At 42.0% G+C, this 5,568-nt stretch overlaps 1 protein-coding gene across 1 annotated transcript in view; it reads right to left on the minus strand.

The window, feature by feature from the left end:
* Positions 1–2,720: 2,720 nt before the first annotated feature.
* tal1 (T-cell acute lymphocytic leukemia 1) overlaps positions 2,721–5,568 on the minus strand; it is a 10,851-nt gene continuing 8,003 nt past the window's right edge. The window contains exon 4 of the mRNA XM_061928059.2: positions 2,721–5,568. This exon is cut by the window's right edge and continues 648 nt beyond it. The gene's annotated coding sequence lies outside the window, so the exon portion shown is untranslated.

The following is a 5,568-nucleotide window of genomic DNA, read 5'->3' on the forward strand; positions in this document are numbered from 1 at the left end:
CCAACCGATATACAGGCGAGCGGTTCACCCCGGGTCCCGACCCCGGACAGCCAGCACCCCATCCATGGCCACCGGATCTGTGTGTCTCCCCTTCCACAAGGGATAGGGGGGAACAGAGGAGAAAAGAAAAGAAACGGCAGATCAACTGGTCTAAAAAAGGGGGGCTATTCAAAGGCTAGAGTATACAAATGAGTTTTAAGATGGGACTTAAATGTTTCTACTGAGGTAGCATCTCTAACTGTTACCGGGAGGGCATTCCATAGTGCTGGAGCCCGAATAGAAAACGCTCTACAGCCCGCAGACTTTTTTTGGGCTCTGGGAATCACTAATAAGCCGGAGTTCTTTGAATGCAGATTTCTTGCCGGGACATATGGTACAATACAATCGGTAAGATAGGCTGGAGCTAGACCGTGTAGTATTTTATACGTAAGTAGTAAAACCTTAAAGTCGCATCTTAAGTGCACAGGAAGCCAGTGCAGGTGAGCCAGTATAGGCGTAATATGATCAAACTTTCTTGTTCTTGTCAAAAGTCTAGCAGCCGCATTTTGTACCAACTGTAATCTTTTAATGCTAGACATAGGGAGACCCGAAAATAATACGTTACAGTAATCAAGACGAGACGTAACGAACGCATGAATAATGATCTCAGCGTCGCTAGTGGACAAAATGGAACGAATTTTAGCGATATTACGGAGATGAAAGAAGGCCGTTTTAGTAACACTCTTAATGTGTGACTCAAAGGAGAGAGTTGGGTCGAAGATAATACCCAGATTCTTTACTGAGTCGCTTTGTGTAATTGTTTGGTTGTCAAATGTTAAGGTGGTATTATCAAATAAATGTCGGTGTTTAGCAGGACCGATAATCAGCATTTCCGTTTTCTTAGTGTTGAGTTGCAAGAAGTTAGCGGACATCCATTGTTTAATTTCATTAAGACACGCCTCCAGCTGACTACAATCCGGCGTATTGGTCAGCTTTAGGGGCATGTAGAGTTGGGTGTCATCAGCATAGCAATGAAAGCTAACACCGTATTTGCGTATGATGTCGCCTAGCGGCAGCATGTAAATACTAAAGAGTGCAGGGCCAAGAACCGAACCTTGGGGGACTCCGCACGTTACCTTAACATAGTCCGAGGTCACATTGTTATGGGAGACGCACTGCATCCTGTCAGTAAGATAAGAGTTAAACCACGACAAGGCTAAGTCTGACATACCAATACGTGTTTTGATACGCTCTAATAAAATGTTATGATCGACGGTCAAGAAGTATCGAAATAATTTTAGTACCAGTACCAAAATATTGGTATTGTTACAACACTAATATAATGATATAAATATTAGCCATTGACATGCATATCATCTTTTAAAATGGGTGTAATCTCACAGCTGAACACCTTTTAAGCAAACATTCATGAACTTGTTGCCAAGTAACGGGCTTAAAGGAAAATGGGTGGATAGAGATCTACTGGTGTGCAAAGACCGAGTGGTCACTCATTGGTCAAGTCATTGTGATATTGAATGATCCACAGCTAGAAATAACCAAAATAAAAACATGTTTCAGTAACATGCTAGCTTACCATGTCGCTGTATGCCTTGGCTCAGTCACTATTTACTCCACAGTCTCCTTTGAAGTCAAATGTGTGTCCTTACAGTTCAGTGACATAAACACGGCCTTGTAGGTTGTTGTTGTTTGTTAGCGTGTCTAGTTTCCAATGATGCATCTACTAAGGCCTACTTTTCTCCGTTTCTGGCATTACTCCTGCAAACTGATGCTGGTACTGTGTGGCACAGTCCATTGTACACCTTGTATACTACATCAGAAGCAACATGTTTCTTTCATTTCAAAAGATTTAAAAAATAGTCTGTAATTAGTAGAAAAGTGGCGCACATTGGAGTACAGTAGTACCTCAACTTACACGCTTAATTGGTTCTGTGATGTAGCTCTTAACTCAAAACCCTTGTATCCCAAATCAACATTAAAATGAATTGAAATCAATTTCGTTGGCACAACAGCACACTTTTAACCTGTCTTTAAAAAAAATTAAACAACTTTTAGTCAAGAAATATTGTATAGAAACAATACAATAGAGGGTACTACTAACAAGTACAGGAGTAATGTAAGAGAGTGGACGTATCTCCTTCCAGCTGCTTCTCCATCTGCAGCTTCCCCATATTTTCATGGATAAATGTCCTCCTTTTGGATATTATTTTAACTTTCTTGGCTGGCGGTAGACACATTTTGCTTCAGTGTGGCGCAGACCTTGCCAAGTCGGCAACATGATCGGTCAAGTTTTGGACAATTCCTTTCTTTAACTCAATGGATATCAAATCAAATCAAATCAACTTTATTCGTCCACTTCTTCTCAGAAGTGTCCTCCACACTCACGTTCTTCCTTCCCATGCTTGGAAACACAAAGTTGTGTCGATTTCTGGGTGTAAGCTAATGCTTGCCAGTAAAGACCAGATGTTTTGGGGCGGATCTTTCGGGGTTCACTGTGACATTTGCTGGAAGCTTGTTACTCCAACTTAAAGCATAACAGCTTTTTTTTTCAAAACACTCAAATTGAGGTACCACCATAGTTTTCCTTCGGTTGGGTTTATTTCATGATCTGACAATAATGTGCACTAACTCTGCGCTAACTTTTAACATTTGGCTTTTTTCTGGCCAAGTATTTTATTTTTAGTGTGCGGTTCTGCATGATACAAGTTAGGATGAAGAGCACATCAGGAAGCATCTTTTATTCAGAGGGCTTTGTATAAAATCCATGGATTTAACACTGGATATATTTATAGATACATCTATCATACAACAAATATGTCATTACCAAATGTACAATGTCCCTTTTACCGCAATGACCATATTCACCCAATGTACCAATATAGGTTACTAAGTCCTGCTGGGAAAAAGGTCGAACAAACAAAACAGTGAGCGATATTTAACTGCTGCTGGTGTTATGATATTAACACTGTGCGTCTGCGTTGCTGGCAATGAAGGGATGAATTTGTGTACCTTACTAAACTACATATGCATTACCGTCAAAAGGAACAGACAATGATGTCAAAATGACCTTTGTACACCTGGACAATGTTCTTGTACCTCCCCAAGCAAATACCTTCACTCAGTGAAATCATCGGCTCCTGTGTAGCAGGAGTAAATGGTACCGACCTTTTGACATACGACACTCGGCTGTCCGTCGCTTTTCAACCCCGACTCCGCTCTGCGTGTAAACACGTTAAACACACACACACACACACACTAAGGTACACCCTAAACCACACGACATTGTTCTGAGGAAATATAAACTATGTACAATACGTCACCGCAAGAGTACGACAGTGAGTGTGTTCTAGTGAGGACATCCCATTAAATGTTAACATTAGCATCACGCTACATTCACAACCACTTGTGTAAAATCCTACTAAATCCTTTTGAGAACCGCTTGTTTTACATTTTTAGGCCGTATGACTTGACCCCTTTGAATAATTGGCCATACCTCATTGTAACCAATCATCACTGAGCCCATGTCCACACCAACACGCAGAGGTTCAAAAACGCATATCCAAGGTTAAAACCACCTCCATCCACCCAAGTGTGCTTTCGAAACTGTTCTTAGTCGTTTTGTTTTTGGAGTTCCTATAACCTTTCCAGTCCCCGGGCTATTTTTTGTGGTGTTCCGACATACGGGAACTAGGGACTACGGCCCTCAGATCCTAGAACCATTTTAGCTCCTACTCTGAGGCAGAGTCTAAACTGAGTCCCATAGGAACTCAAATACGGAGGTGTTTGGTGATTGGTTGAACTGACGAGCTACGCCCCTTCTGCTAGCCACAACACAGACCCGCCATTTTTAAACAGCGACAGGAAAAATGGACAGAGCCCGCGAAAGATGGACCAACGAGGAGGTCAAAAATCTGCTTGCCGCCTATTCCACAGAGGAGATTCAGCGGGGGTTTGAAGGCTCGCAGCGGAACATTAAAATATTCGGTACGTTAAGCGCTCAGTTAGAAATGTCAGGCATTTCCCACACCACGAAGCAGTGCAGGGAGAAGATGAAGAAAAAATCCAGGACCATAACAACCTGAGTGATGCGAACAGAAAGACAAGCCGAATCACTCAAAAGTTCGACACTTTGGAGTGATGAACTGAGCTGAGAGTGATGAACGACGAGAATGTCCCACCTTGACAGGAGCTTGAAGGTGAGTAAACAGTACAGAAGACTTAGCCTGGGTATAGATCTAAGAAATGTTCTAAAAAGTTGTCTGATTCACCTCTCCAGCTTTTATATATAAAGTAGTAGGTCACGGTCGCAGGCGGATATGTGTCACACAGGTTGTTTTACCAAGGTACCCAGCCATGTGCCAGCGTGAAGAGGAAAAGTCCCTATGGGGGAGGCTAGTTCCTATAACTAAACTGGAGTGTGGTAGTTCCTAGAACTGGATCCTGAGAACTAGTATATGCAAATCCACACAAACGCATACCCCTGCTGTCATGCACCTTCTGTCCAATCAGAAACCTGGAAAAAAGCAGCAAAGAGCTGACTTGGTAGCATTACACCTACAGTATATCATCATAACCTTTATTGTGATATACTAGATGTACAATGACATTATCTTTAAAACCAGCCTGCACTTCACAGTCCTGGGAACATTATCAATCTTTTTTAACCAAGACTCAGAATTATAACGTGTTTAATCAGCAACATGGTGATATGTGCAGTGGAGTCTACATTATTTTTTTTAAAATCAGCACACACTAACGAGCCAAGGAAAGCCTTTGGCATGATTAAGTGCCTGCAAGCGTACGGACGTGTGTGTGTGTGTGTTGCTGCAAAATGCATTTAATCATGGATATAATGATATAGTCCATGTGCGATGAAGTGTATACATAAGTTCACACTAACAAGGAGGATTTTTTTTAGTTGCTCACGCGCACATAATGTTGCACCTTTCTTATAACGCGGCGCAAAAAGTCAAAGTTGTCCCATCAGGTGGAGGTCCGACAGCGTTCGTATCCAAAACAGCTGACTGTCATTAGCGCTAGCGGGAGTGTCGCAAAGGCCACTTTTTTTTAAATGTTATTCTAGTTGAGTGAAAATAGCAGCATGTTTACGTTCAAACAGACGCTAAGTCCTCTGGTAGTGTGTTTAAAGGCAGCAAGGCAGTGTTGTTGAGCTTGGAAATGAGCGCGTACCACCATGATGTCATCAGAGGAGTGCAAGTCTCCGTTTGCGGAGAGTGGAACTCTCCACTTTGGCCAGCGTTGGCAAAAGTCTGCGTTTTTTAAGGACAGAAGTCTGCGTTTGCGTGTGGACAAGAGGTGTAAACGCAGAGGTAAGTATGCGTTTAAGAAGTGTTGGTGTTGACATGGACTAAACAGTGGTCAATGGTGCAAGAAATCTTGCTTTACTTTGTACATTATTGTGTCATTATTGTTTGGTTTTACTTTCATTGCACGTTGTTTTTGTTCGTTTTTTTACACGCTTTGTATGGAGATAAAGGATCCTAGCTCCTTTCCCTGTCATTTCATCATCAAGGCATGCAGAATTTACAAGTGGTTTTGGACCAAATTCCG

The sequence above is a fragment of the Nerophis lumbriciformis genome, linkage group LG35 (genome assembly GCF_033978685.3).
Source record: "Nerophis lumbriciformis linkage group LG35, RoL_Nlum_v2.1, whole genome shotgun sequence".
NCBI lineage: Eukaryota > Metazoa > Chordata > Actinopteri > Syngnathiformes > Syngnathidae > Nerophis > Nerophis lumbriciformis.